At 37.2% G+C, this 15499-nt stretch overlaps 1 protein-coding gene across 1 annotated transcript in view; it reads left to right on the top strand.

The window, feature by feature from the left end:
* The window catches only part of EIF3H (eukaryotic translation initiation factor 3 subunit H), a 98650-nt gene that overhangs the window by 37440 nt on the left and 45711 nt on the right, over positions 1–15499 (top strand). The window lies entirely within an intron of this gene.

Raw genomic sequence — 15499 nt, 5'->3', positions numbered from 1 at the left:
CATGAGGCTGCGCCTGCGCCATAAGGAAACGTGCCTATACGTATATTGTGTGTTATGTAGGAAAGGCTTATGCTCCTCCTCAGGCAGAGATTTTAGTATTAGATGAGGTAAAGGTAGTTGTCTGTCATTCTAGAAGTCACTTCGTGGTCCATCTCTGCAGGTGTGAATTAGGGTTTTACCCTCAAACTGGTCCGGGTGGTCTGGGCCAACTGGTGGGAGGTCGTTTTAGGGCGGTCGCTATCACTTGAGGTGTGGGTTTGGTTTCCATTTGTCTGAATTAAGATATTAGCTGGAAAGAAAAGCTTAAGGAAAAATCTGGGACAAAGGTCACTTTGTTAAAGCAGGTGGGCAGTAAAGGTCAGGTCTAGGAGTCTAGCTGGTGACATTGAGAGGATTGATCTTTTTTATTATAAAGATCCAATGGACAACTAAGATCTACTAAGATCAACTAAAAATAGAAATAAAGTAAATCTACTTCACTCTTTAAACAGAACAGTTCTTTCATGGGATGGGATTCCTTAGACAGTTGCGCTCTGACTTAATGATAGCTTTGTAACTTGTTGGGTTCATTCATTTAACAGATATTTACTGGGTGCTAGCTATCTCAGGAGCTTTGCCAGATATTGAGGAATAAAAAAAATGAACAAGTGGAGGAGAAAGACATTAGACAGTCTAATTACAAATAATTACAAGTTGTGCTAAGTACCATGGAAGGAATAAACAGATGCTTTAATGGGTGGTGTGCCACCTTAAACGGGCCTCTGCAAAGAGTCTCTGATATGGAGGTAAATTCAACTGAAGGATAAAGTATATTCAGTTGAGGTGAAGGATAAGAAGGAGCTAGCCGGGTGAAGAGCCTGGAGTAGAGGAAAGCCAAGTGCAAAGGCCACACCTGAGGTGGGAGTGAGCTTAGCATTGTCCAGCAACTCTCCAAAAGCTAGTGTGCCTGAATAAATCCTGCTAAATGAGAAGCAAGGGGCTATGTCATTGAGAGCCTTTTAGGAGTTTGGGTTTTATTAATTAAGCAGCAAGAGGCTATTGAATTGAAGATTCTTAAGTATATGCAGTAATCTAGTTGAATTGATGATTATCATATTCTTTGTAATTCTGTGACCTAATCAAGATTTTCAGTACTGCGTTTGAAATATTTGTGGAAACATAGCTTTGTGACTGGATTCATTAGTGATAGTGTTTATTCCAAGAAAGTTTATCCATGGCTACTAGATAACCTTCACAAACATAAAATACAAAGTTAGTCTGCAGTCTTTATGTTTTATTAAAATTTGCATTTTGGAATAGTTTTCGATATACTAGAAAGTTTCAAAGATAGTGCAAAGAGCTCCTCTGTAGCCCTCAACCAGGCTTCCCTAAGGTTATCATCTTACATTACTGTGGCACATTAATCTAATTAAGAAACCAAGATATGTAAGATACATTACTGTTAACTAAACTCCAGATTTTATCCAGATTTCACCAGTTTTTTCCCTTTAGCCATGTCCTGTTAGTACCCTCTGGTCTGTGACCATTTCACAATCTTTCTTTGTTTTTCATGATCTGGGTAGCTTTGAGGCATACCCTGCAAGTGTTCTGTAGAACATCCCTCAGTTTGAGTTTGTTGTGTATGTTTTTATGGCTAGACTAGAGTTACAGGTTTTGAGGGAAAACCCCACAGCGATTAAGTGCCCTTCTCATTACATTCTGTTAGAGGGGAGAAGGATACCCACCCGACACCACTGGTGATGCTAACTTTGATCTCGTGGTAAGGTGGTATTTGACATCTTTTTTGAATTATACTGTCTTGGAAATCTGTATAACTTAAGGAATAATCAAAACACAAATGTTTTGGTTGAAAAATCAGAGTTTCTCTCTTGGAAGAAATAGCTTGAATAATTTTCCTCCTTATAGTGTATTGCTAATAGTTTAATATTTAAACAACATGGGTGAATGTTATATGTTATGTGCCTTACTATGTAATTTTTCACAGGGATCAGATGAAAATTTTGCTTGTATACTGTACCATCTTGGACATACTGTTGGGTATCTAACTTCGTACAGGTGGGTTAGGATCTTTCTCTGAATCTGAATTAGATGTTGGAGAACATTCCTTGTATCTTATCAGCACTTCCATATCAGGAATAGTTGATAGCAGCAATTAACAGTTCCCATTTCTCATGCTACAGAGTGTTATTGGCATAGTTTGTTTCCACTGTACACTGCCTTTTATACAAACAAATGCAAACTCTCCGGTTTGCATTTGGGGTAAATATACCTAGACGCTGTCCTAGAGTACACTACCAATGTGAGAGGTACACATGGCATACAATATGAGAAAGTAAGAGATGAAAAAAATGCTTGAAATAGTTTGCTTAAAAATAGCCTTAAATAGCTTCATGTTTCTTTCTTGGATATTTAAAACATTTCAACTTTTTAAATTCTTAAAAGTTAAAAAAATAGGAAAGGATATATTGAAGTTTTAGGGACATCCTTTGGTTTCCTTTTATGCAGTTCTTAAACTTTTATTTGGTCTCTCTTCATATTTGTTGATTAACCTTACTCTTCAATGTATGGAATAAGACAGCAACTGTACATCCAAATTTTATTTGTTAGTAAAGCAGAAATTTTTTATTAGCTATCAGTAAGAACATAACAGTAAGGAACTTTCTTTTCCCTCTTTTTAACCGGGAAAGTAACAGGCTTGAAAGGTGGTGGTGGGGAGGCGGTAATCTTTGAATGTTGTCATCGTCGTCATCATTACAGTTATTGTACATGTCAGCCACATTGTAATTCCTCACATTTATTGAGCACTTGTCATGTGCTAAGCATTGTGTCGGGCACTTGGCATTCCTTCATTTAATCCCTGTGGCTGCTTTATGAAGTAAGTACTGTGCGGTTGTTCCCAGGCAATACATGGTGGCTGGTATAGGGAAAGATTTCAGAAGAGGAAGAGTCCTCAGCACTAGTTTGAACAGTGGGATGAAGCTCGTGCTTGAAGATAGGTGACTTCTGCTTCTCTCTCTGACCTTATTTCCTGGCACTACCTTTCACCCTCCCCCCGTTAAGCCAGCTGTACTAAACCACTCCTTTCCCACCCAAACCAAATATCTATCTTGTTGCCGGATAATCCATTATCCTGTTTTGTCCATTGTCTTTACCACCCTAGCTGATTAACTTCTTGTATTTCAGGACTCAGTTTAGACATTTTCCTCAGATCCCATACATATCCCTGAGACAGAACCTGGCTGCATATTCTCATAGGTCATATGTTTATTCCCTGTAAAACTTATTAGACTTTCGTGTATTTAAGCCTCTTACTTGGAAATGATTTCAGTTGCAAAGGGTTCTTGTATACCCTTCATCAGTTTCCCTTAATATTAACATCTTATATAACCATGGTGTATTTATCAAAACTAAAAATTGATACAGATTTTATTTAGATTTCTTCAGTTTTCCTCCTCGTGTTTTCTTTTCTAGGATTCGACCCAGGATACCATGTGCTATAGTTGTCCTGTCTCTTTAGTCTCCTCCAATCTGTATCTTTTCCTTGTTTTTCCTGACTTTGACATTTTTGAAAAGTACTCTTAGCTGTTCTGTCTGTTGTCTGTCATTTTGAGTTTGTCTGATGTTTTCTCATGATCAGATTAAGATTTTGAATTTTGAGGAAGAATACATGTGAAGTTCCTTTTTCATCTTATCATAATAGGGGGTACATTAACTCCACATGTCTTAGTACTGATGAGATTAACCTTGGTTATTTGGTTTAGGTGGTGACTGTCAGGTTTCTCCACTGACAATAGTGTTTCCCCTCGAATGAATCCTAAGTCCAGTCCATACTCAAGAGGAGGGGAGTTCCACCCCCCAATCGGAGGAGTATCAGAGAATTTCTGGAGTATGTGAAAAGCACCCCAGTAATTAACAAATATTATGAGGACTGTCACACTATATCTTAATTATCTTTTCAGTTACTATTATTTTTACCGATCTGGCTGCTCATCGATGTATTGTTTCCCTTGAAGGTAGAACAGTGGCATGTGGTAAATAGTAAAATCTTTGTTGGATGGCTAGAACTGACACAGGGAGTTTGTGAATTGCTTACAAAGCTGAAGTAGTTAAGCTTGATCATGTAAGTAGTGAGCGGAGCAGTTTAACAGTATTTGAATGATGTGATAAAAAAATTTGTTCTCATTTCTTTTATTTTAATTTTGTTTGTGATTAGGGAATGTATTCTTCCCTAATTTTAACGTATTTAGAAAAAGGTATTTTTTCTTCTTAGCTTTGAAGGAATACTGATTAGAGTAAAGCAATTTAACAAAATAAATTTAGACCAGAAGTCTTATTTTATGATTAAAGGTACCAGTTGAATGTTTTCACCATACCCTATGTTTAGAAGGGTGGACTTAACTTGGGAAAGCATATAATTCTAAGTAAATTAGCAGTGATAGAAAAATCCCTTCCCATTTCTCAAAAAAGGTGTTTAGAAGTACCAATGTTATGTTTAACCTAGCTTTTGCATTCAAAATGGACTCTGAACCCTAAACATGCTAAATTTAACTTCCATATTGGATGGAAGTTAACTTCCATATTGGATAGTTTTACTTATGGATGCCTTTCTAGGTTCCTTTCAAACTGTCTAAATCTTTGTGTGTTTTTTTTTCCTTCTGGTTTCAAAAAGAATGTTGGTCGATCCACTAGAAACCAGAACAGTAAGCCATGCTTGCATTTGACCATTGGCGTTTTTGCTAAATGGTAAAGAATGAAGAGGATTCTTTAAGAGTAACTTGAAAGCGTTAGGAGATTGACAGTTGGCTTTAATCTTTTGTTTCAGCTGCTGTTGCCACTACCCCACCAGGATGAGTGTTCTCTTTTCTCTAGGAAGTTAAGCAGTTCTTGCTCCAGGGCCAGATTATCAATGGCTGTTTAAGATTGTTAAAATCTGAGCCTTCGTGGCTCAGGTGGATGAGCATTAAGTGAGGACTCTTGATTTGGGCTCAGGTCAAGATTCCAGGGTTCTGGGATGGAGCCCCACATCGGACTCCACGCTGAGCATATGGAGCCTGTTTAAGATCCTCTTCCCTGCTTGGCACGTGTGTGCACTCTTTTTCTAAAATTAAAAAAAAAAAATTCTTCTACTTCATTATTGCCATTAGAAAAAAAATCTACATGTCATTTGCAATTGACTCAAGGTCCTTACCTTTATTTATTTTTTTTTTCAACGTTTTTATTTATTTTTGGGACAGAGAGAGACAGAGCATGAACGGGGGAGGGGCAGAGAGAGAGGGAGACACAGAATCTGAAACAGGCTCCAGGCTCTGAGCTGTCAGCACAGAGCCCGACGCGGGGCTCGAACTCACGGACCGCGAGATCGTGACCTGGCTGAAGTCGGACGCCCAACCGACTGAGCCACCCAGGCGCCCCAAGGTCCTTACCTTTAAAAGAGAATGAATAATCAGCACCTGTGTGTTCATTTAAATTAGCAGTTTTTGTGAAAAATAAGGAAAAAGTTTGTGGAATTTAGAGGCATCAAATATCCAGTGTTACTGATGACAAAAGTTGGGAAATAGAACTGTGAAGTGGGTGGAAATGTAAATCGGTGTCATCAAATCATGATTTTTGTAATCCATAAAATGATACAGTTGGATGATTTAAGAATGGGGGACCTATAACTCATTTATATAACATATAAATGTGTGTATGTAAAATTTATATCTAAATTCTTAATAGCCATACCTCTGTTACTGATAACAAAAATGTCTTCTATCAGTGCAAAAAATCTTAAAACAATGAAATTTAGGGGAAAACAGCATTAAAGAGGTAGGAATTAACATGAGAGATTAGGATTTCTCAAAATTGGGGAGGGGGAAGAGGTAGGTGGTGGGCAGCCTTTTGGAAATAGAGGCTGTTGCATGACCAAAGGCACTAAGAGATGCAGGATATGTACAAGTTAGTGCTTCAGTTTCTTCACTCGTAAAACGAAGACAGTCGATACCTATTAGTTGCGATCATTTTGTTCAACACTTTGGCCTTTATAACATTGAGAGTGGGCAACTATGAAAGCTTTGAGTATTATGACAATGTTCATATCTGTTTTAAGAAAAAATATTAGAGTACAGGAAGATCAGTCAGAGTATTGGTAATGAGAATGAAGAGAAGGGATAGATATGAGAAATTTGATGTCTTCTGAGTTAAAAGGGGTAGTTTGTATTAGTGACTAATAGCTAACTTGATTTACAGGCTAGGCTTATGAGGATCTGGAATATTGTGGCTTAAACTTATTTTGAATGAAATGTGTATAGTTTAGTTCTTTGAATAATCAGCCTTGTCAAGTTTATTTTATATCAGAGTGATCAGTTTATTAAAGCTGTGGTAAAAATAGCTGCTATTATAGTTATTTGGTGTGTGAAATCATAGCTGCCTAGGTAGACATGATTGTGGCCCTCTGGTGGAGAGGTCAAGAAATAGGCTCTCCTGTTAAACAGACTGCATTTGAATCTGATCAGATCGAGTGTGATACCGTTTGCCATTCATGGTTGTTCTGGGGATTAAGTGAGAATGTGTGAGGGGCACCTGGCTGGCTCAGTCAGAAGAACATGTGACTCTTGATCTTAGGGTTCGTGAGTTGGAGGCCGACATGGGATGTGGAGATTACTTAAATAACAAAATTAAAAAAAAAAGGATGCATGTAAAACATTAAGGTGCGGTACTTGGTTCCTGGTAAACAGTCAATGAGCAGTAGATATTGCTGTTACTTTTCACAATTGTGGGTACATTCGGGGCATGATTTTGGGTTCACTGTATGAAATACGTAGTATTTGTCTTCCACCATAATTTAATTTAATCAGTTGAGATTCTGCTTATCAAATTTCAAGATCAAACCTTATTGAGTAATTTGCATTGTATAACATATAATACAAAGTAACCAGGGCAAGTTGAAATTTAGATTTTTAAACAGTATGATATTTAATAGGAACAAATAAAGGCTTAGACCCTAAGGGAAGAAACATAACTATTACTAATTCAGTGCGAGGAGGACAGGCTTCCCTAGAGGTTTCTGGTAAAGGGGGGTAAAAAAGTTTGTAACATAATGCAATGTGTACCTTTGTAGTGGCTTTACACCTTTTGTAGTGGCTTTTTAATAGGGACAATGGCTTGAGTACAGATGGGGAAGGTTGTGCCAGTTTAATTCACAGGCTCACTGGTGGAGTGAACTCCACTTTGTTCCCAGTGTGTGGGAAGATATTTATTGGTAGTAGAACAAAAGAGAACAGGGAGCAAATCTGTCAGCATTGGGGATGGCTGGTGAAGGCAACAAGTCTTCAGTATCCTGTATATTTGCAAAGAGGCCTGCATTTTTAAAAAATAAACTTTTCTAAAAATCTCTCCTTTCTTTTAAAAAAGTTTAATCTAGGCCCAGTATTTCCCTTGGGGTGATCTACAACCTGTTGGAAAAGCCATAGTGAGACTACTGCTTCTGTGCCCTTACTATATGAATGTGTAATAATATAGGGAGGGTTGGTGTCCTAGCCTTTTTTGTTTGACTGCATGTACAATCTGAAGTATTTTGTTTTGTTTGATTCTTTAAAAATTTTTTTTGGTCTCTGTGCTTTTCATTCTGTTTTTAGAGGGAGGCTGTTCTTTCTATATGTTTTTTAGTAAGATTTACATACCTCACAAATTACTTTGATTTTTGTTTCTCAAGAAGACTAAACATGATACAGGGATTAAATATTTGAGTATATAATAGTAATTCAATATCATTCAAACAACAACAATACACTGAATTGTAAATATTCTGAAGCCCTAGTTTCGGAACCCTATATTTGAGACAGCAGTAACAAATTATTTCAGAAATAATTTCTGTAGTGCTTTGGAATCTAATCCTTGATGTAGTCATGAACTGTGCTTATTTTCTGTTAAATCTGAATCAGTATTCCTAATTATCAATTATAGTAGAACTAGCAAACTTTGAATAGTGTCAGGCAAGAACCATTTACTAGTATTTGGCTGAAGGTAAGGAGGGATATTTGGACACTTTGTCAGCATCCTGTTTAAAAACTTTTCAATTTAATCATGTGTACTCATGGCTTCCTTTTTTATTCAGTGGGTTATTAGATGTTACTATCATTATTTATTTTGATGTTCATTTTATCACCGGTTTGATCAGCAGGATCCCGCTCAAGGTAGCTGTGGCCTTTTGCAATGTCTCCATCAATTATTTGAGCATCATTCCCTTACTCTATGATATAACATGGTATTCCAGACTCATTTTGTACTTTCCCTGTCACAACTTTGAATTCAGTCAGTCTTTATTCTCCTTGAGAAGAATGGTATTTAGGTGAGAACGGGGCCCTGAGTGTGCTCATTGCTGCTGGAGTATCACTACTTTTATGCTGATGGAGTTAGGGAACGTATGTATTTAAGTACACAAGTAATGTACAGATCAACACATTTAGATCTATACTTCTGTATTTATCTATATTGAAAACTATGAGTTCACACTGAAATGGCCCAACTCTAGTGTACTAATTTATACTTGTTTTCTCCCTTTCCATATTTGTAATCCCTTCTCTGATAGTAAAAAATTGGCCTATGTTATTCTTTTTTTTTTTTTTTTTTTAAATTTTTTTTTTCAACGTTTATTTATTTTTGGGACAGAGAGAGACAGAGCATGAACGGGCGAGGGGCAGAGAGAGAGGGAGACACAGAATCGGAAACAGGCTCCAGGCTCTGAGCCATCAGCCCAGAGCCCGACGCGGGGCTCGAACTCCCGGACCGCGAGATCGTGACCTGGCTGAAGTCGGACGCTTTAACCGACTGCGCCACCCAGGCGCCCCGGCCTATGTTATTCTTAATACATTTACTTACCTGGTTAATTTCTCCTTTATGTAACTAATCTATCTCTGTTGTCATACCTTTTCCTGTGCAGATGTCCTCACCTTGCTCAGACTCTCACTGCACACACCATCTCCATCCCCCACACTCGTGACACCTTCCTCACCTCCATTGGGCTCTGATACTGTATGCTAGATCACCCTTCTGTGGGGTTTCCTGATCAGATGGGGCCACCAAATGTGGGGTGACCCAGTTGGGTAGAGGCCGGCAGTGCGGGCTGTGAAAGAATTCACTCAAAGCAGAGCAAAGGAGATAGAAATTTATTGAACACACTGTCAGGAGACCGTGGGCAGGATAGCAAAGCAAAAACTGTCTGCCACAAAGCAGTGGTGGGGGGCTCTAGCTAAAGGGGGAAGGTGAGGAGGTATGGGGACGTATAGAATTTTTCTTTTTTGGTACCTGTGTCTGGGTGTAGGTAACCCATTCCTCGGCTAGGGCTTGTGGATATTTTGAGGTGGGTCACCTATTGCCTGTTTGTATTCAGTCAGGGGTGTTGGGGGGGGTGTCACCGTGGACCCTCTACCTTACTCAGGTTTCCATTGTTCAAAGTTGGTTGCCTAAAAGTGGCCTCTGTACCATCTATGAGTTGCCTTGCCCTTCCTTTCCCTGCTCAGAAGTTGACTTTTTATGCTGTGTTTTCTACCATTTTCTACCCTCCTCACTTTACTGAGTCCCTCACACTCCATGTCAGCCATCCTCTTGTGGGGCTGCTTTTTTTACCCTGTTTAGGCTTGGACACCCTCTTCACCTGCTTGGGCTGTAACACTCTGCCTAGGGCTATTGCACACCCCTCTGCCCCCAAGGTGTGGACTTTTTATTTAGAAAAAATGTACTGTGCACAGGTAAGCACAAAAATTTATGAGGTTGATCCTACCTTTTAAGGCCTTTGCATTAGATGGGATTTTCTTAGTGTTTAAAGATAGTGTGGCCATGATCGCGGGATGAATAGAGGAAGTATGGAGAGAAACTTTTATTTTCTCATTCCCTGTTACTATGTTGGAATACACCTCCATGAGTTAGTTTTAGCTCATACTTCTTTATTTGAATGACTAAGCTGTCTGCATCACATAGTATATTTCATCTGAACATAGTTTAGTTTTAAGAAAACTTTTAGGGAGAGGTAATAGAACTTTTAGGGAGAGGTAAGAATAATTTACATATAGGCCAAAGATTTCAGTATAATAAAACAAAAAATAAAATCATGAAAGAACTAAGGAAAACATGAGTGAATTATTTAATATGCATTCTAAGATTAGATGAGGTCTTCCTGTGTATGACACAGAACCCAGAAGGCATAAAATTGATAATTCAAAAAAGTAAAAATTAAAACATCTGTATGGCAAAGTAAAAATATTTATAGTTCAGCACTGACAAAAAGCTAATTTCTAAATTAAGTATAAATCACTTTTACAAATCAGATGGGTGGGGAGAAAGAAAACATGTAGATCCCTGGAAACAATGGGCCAAAGATGGTTCAGACAGTTCACAGGAAAAGATTGCAAATAGCTTAACCTTATTTGTAATGTAAGAGATGCAATTTAAAATTACAGCGAAATGCCACTGTTCACCCTTCAGATTTCCAAAGATTAAAAAGTTTTGTAGCACACTGAGTTTGACAAGACTATGTAGGAAAACAGGCACACTTACATTGCTGATGTGGGTGTAAATTGACTGTATGAAGAGAAATTTGGCGGTGCAAGTTTTTCCCTCGTCTCAAAGTAGAGTGTTATATGAAACCTTTTGTAAGCCTAAATGATATGAAGGGAAAAAGTAATTACCATTAATTTATATGGAAAAACCTCTGAGTGTTCCCATACCCAAAAAGTAATCTCTTAGGCTGTTTTGATACCTTAAGACACATCTTGCCAATGGATGCATAAAATCACGATATAGCCTAGATGCTCACACAGTTTAGAGCTAGGGCAGCTTGATGCTGAGGTGCTCCATATAGGTCCTGAGGAAGGAGCTTGGAGGTCCCACTCCTGCTGCTTGGAGTGCTTGCTGCAAAACAAATTCTGAGCGGTTTTTACTTTTTGCCTTTTTTCTGTAGAAGTGACAGTCTTCTTCAAATTTCTTTTAGTAGGTCTTTTGTAAAAGTGAAGTGGTATAACATGAACTTTTGAAAAGTGGGGAATACCAGTATCAAAAATGGAAATATTTGCTCACAGTTCTTTACCTTGAAATTTCCCTTAAAGGAATTTGGTTTACCTATTCCCTTACACATATGTGAAATGATTACGTAAAAGAATATTTCATTATAGAAATGTGTAATATCAAAAGACTGAAAAATACTTTGTGTCCACCAGTAGGAAAATATTTAAAAATATTAGTTAAAATATTTGACATCCATTCAGTGGGATGTACAGAAGTAGGAAAAGCTTTATGAACAGGTGTAGAAAAAGTTTCTGAGACTTTTTTTTTTTTTTTAAGAGAGACAGAAAGCGTGTGTGCATGCAGGAGTGTGGGAGAAAGGGGGCAGAGGGAGAGGGCTTGATCTCATGACTGTCAGAATGTGACCTGAGCTGAAATCAAGAGTTGGACACTTAACCATAAACTGAGCCACCCTGAGACATATTTTTAAAGGAATAGTTTGGAAGTCTCTTTTTGGTGGTATGCCACCATTTGTATTGAAAATATATGAATTTAGTATCCTTATGAGTAATAGGCTTGTATAAACATAGACTGCCCCTTTAAGGATATATACACTGGAAAGAAGGTGAAGTTCGAATGAGGGGCATAGGAGCATGAGGAGGACCTAACTTTTCACTTTGTACGTACTGAATTTTGAAAGATAGGCATGTGTTATTTAGGGGAAAACTACAGAATTTATATAGTGGGCAAATAATTTTACGTTGACTTATTCTGATGTTGATGCTTGCATGCTGTTTCCTTGGTAAGTTATTGCCTAGTGTCTATCTTAAGTGTAGATGACTTTGCATTTGTTGGTTGAACCTCTTTATTTTTTTGAATCTGTGTCTTGGGAGGAGGTTTAATAGATAAAACAAATTTATGTAAAAAAATAAATAATTCTTCCATCATGGGTTCAAGGTGATTTAGTGAATTCTCATAGCAGGCTGCCCAGTTTAGTATTCAGCATCCACTTATCAATGCTGCAATGTGATTCTCTGCTCATTGTCATGTTGTGGATGATACCATTTGAAAAGCATTACAACTTTGTTTCTTTCTAGAAAAATGGCTCTAAAATAGTCACCCCTTACTCTTTAGGGAGCCTGTTCTATTAAGCCATCACTTATAATTATGAACAGTTACTGAAGTTTGCTGATATAAATGATGTTAATGTATTTACATTTAGTTTTCCACAAACTAAACATTCACTATATTTTTAGATATACTTTACCTCTATTTGGTTATGTACCATAACCAAATTTGTTATTTTGACTTCCCAATAAATTCTTGCATCATTATTACTGATGCCAAAAACTTACCTAGCTTTCAGGATACATAACATTTTGGTTTAATTGCATGCTTTTCTGGGCATGAACTTTGAATATTTAAAGATTTGGGCCTTAAGGAATCTTCTTTACAAAGTTGGTTATGTTGGCATATACATTAATTTCACTTTATTCCCAAGTAGAAAGAGGTAAGAAGGAATTATGGTGTTGATGTAAGGGTAACATTAATTTAAGCTTTATACCAGATAGAAGTATTTGGTATTTATTAAGAAGAGATGGTAGAAACCAGTTGAAGACTTGCTACTCTCTCAGTGTCTCTTAAATTTGATATTGAACTATTTTATTTTAATACTTTACCTCAATAAATTTATTAAATACATTATTATAAACAGTATTTCTAAGTAAATGTCCATCACAATATAAAATGAAAATGCAGTGAGAGTGTCAGGAAAAAGGTTTCTTTTCTGAAGAACAGATTGTATTTTTTCCTGAGTGCTCCTTAATTGTGTTTAATTCTTACTGTTGTACTGAAACATTCTGTAAATGTTTTGCCTAAGTTGGAGTTAGGCTAAATGTTAAAACAATATTTTTTTTGGTCAAAGGTAATAAGCTAGGTGGTCTTTTGTATGAATCATTAAATTGGTCTTTACTGATGGTTTAAAAAATATATATATATGTATGTGTGTGTGTGTGTGTGTGTGTGTATGTGTGTGTGTATGTGGTCTTAAAAATACATATTTGTACTTTTGTAAATTTCATGGTGTTTTAAAATGTACTGAGAATTTGCTGATAAGGAATCTCGGGTAAGTCTTTATGAAGTGAATGATTCGTTTCCCTCAGTTTCTTAGTTTATTTCATGTTATTGAAATCAGTTGAACTTTCATTAGATTTTTTTTTAACTTTTATTAGATTTAAGGAGCCTTTCAGAGTGCTTGCAAAATTGTGTGTAAATGTTTCTATTCTTATCATTGTAGTCTGTTAGATATAGTTTACTCCAGTAGGTAAAATACATGGTGCTAGAGTGGGATCCCAGGGAGGATTCATAGGAGGTTGTTAGTCTAGAAAGCAAGATCTTATCCACCAGTGTAAAACAGTGAGCACTGGGAAGAGGAAATTCATATTCGTGATTTCACTAGTTATGAATAAACTTCTCATCCAAGAGGAATATTATAGAAATTATTGTTTGTTCTTATATCAGATGAAATAGACTTTAATACTGTAATAAAAGAAGGACACTAAATAATCACAAAGGGAACATTCCAACCAGAAGATAACAGTTGTAACAAAGGAATAAATCCAAATCAGCCAGGAGGAAGTCAAACTTTAACTCTTTGCAGATGGCATGATACTCTATATGGAAAACCCAAAAGATTCCACCAAAAAACTGCTAGAACTGATCCATGAATTCAGCAAAGTCACAGGGTGTAAAATCAATGCAAAGAAATCGGTTGCATTCCTATTCACTAGTAATGAAGCAACAGAAAGAGAAATCAAGGAATCGATCCCATTTACAATTACACCAAAACCCATAAAATACTTAGGAATAAACATAACTAAAGATGTGAAAAATGTATACGCTGAAAACTATAGAAAGCTTATGAAAGAAATTGAAGAATACACAAAGAAATGGGAAAATATTCCGTGCTCCTGGATTGGAAGAACAAACACTGTTAAAATGTCAATATTACCCAAAGCAATCTACATATTCAGTGCAACATCTATCAAAATAAAACCAGCATTCTTCACAGAGCTAGAACAAACAATCCCAAAATTTGCATGGAACCAGAAAAGAACCCGAACAGCCAAAGCAATCTTGAAAAAGAAAACCGAAGCTGGAGGCATCACACTCCCGGACTTGAAGACATATTACAAAGTTGTAATCATCAAGACAGTTATGGTACGGGCACAAAAACAGACACTCAGATCAATGGAACAGAATAGAGAACCCAGAAATGGACCCACAAACTTACGGTCAACTAATCTTTGACAAAGCAGGAAAGAATATCCAATGGAATAGAGTCCTTCAGCAAATGGTGCTGGGGAAACTGGACAGCGACATATGGAAAAATGAACCGGGACCACTTTCTTACATCAAGCACAAAAATAAACTCAAAATGGATGAAAGACTTAAGACAGGACGCTATCAAAATCCTCGAGGAGAAAGCAGGCAAAAATCTCTTTGATCTTGGCCGCAGCAACTTCTTACTCAACATGTCTCCAGAGGCAAAGGAAACAAAAGCAAAAATGAACTATTGGGTCCTCATCAAAATAAAAAGCTTCTGCACAGTGAAGGAAACAATCAGCAAAACTGAAAGGCAACCAACGAAATGGGAGAAGATATTCGCCAATGACATACAGGATAAAGGGTTAGTATCCAAAATCTATAAGGAACTTATCAAACTCAACACCCAAAAAACAAATAATCCAGTGAAGAAATGGGCAAAAGACATGAATAGACACTTCTCCAAAGAAGACATCCAGATGGTGAACAGACACACGAAAAAATGCTTAACATCACTCATCATCAGGGAAATACAAATCAAAACCACAATGAGATACCACCTCACACCTGTCAGAATGGCTAACATTAATAACTCAGGCAACAACAGATGTGGGCGAGGATGCGGAGAAAGAGGATCTCTTTTGCATTGTTGGTGGGAATGCAAGCTGGTGCAGCCACTCTGGAAAACAGTATGGAGGTTCCTCAAAAAATTAAAAATAGAACTACCCTATGACCCAGCCATTGCACTACTAGGTATTTATCCAAGGGATATAGGTGTGCTGTTTCGAAGGGGCACATGCACCCCAATGTTTATAGCAACACTGTCAACAATAGCCGAAGTTTGGAAAGAGCCCGGTTGTCTGTTGATGGATGAATGGATAAAGAAGATGTGATATATATACACATACACACACACACAATGGAGTAGTATTTGGCAATCAAAAAGAATGAAATCTTGCCATTTGCAACTACACGGATGGAACTATGCTAAACGAAATTAGAGAAAGACAAATATATGACTTCATTCATATGAGGAATTTAAGATGCAAAACAGATGAACAAAAGGGAAAGGAAGCAAAAAATAATATAAAACAGGGAGGAGGACAAAACATAAAAGACTCTTAAATATAGAGAACAAACACAGGGTTATTGGAGAGGTTTGGGAGGGGGGGATGGTCTAAATGGGTAAGGGGCATTA

This window comes from Lynx rufus, unplaced genomic scaffold (genome assembly GCF_022079265.1).
Source record: "Lynx rufus isolate CCGP_SWC_20201006 ecotype Redwood Valley unplaced genomic scaffold, mLynRuf1.p SCAF_12, whole genome shotgun sequence".
Lineage (NCBI taxonomy): Eukaryota > Metazoa > Chordata > Mammalia > Carnivora > Felidae > Lynx > Lynx rufus.
This window is presented reverse-complemented; position numbering and strand designations above follow the sequence as displayed.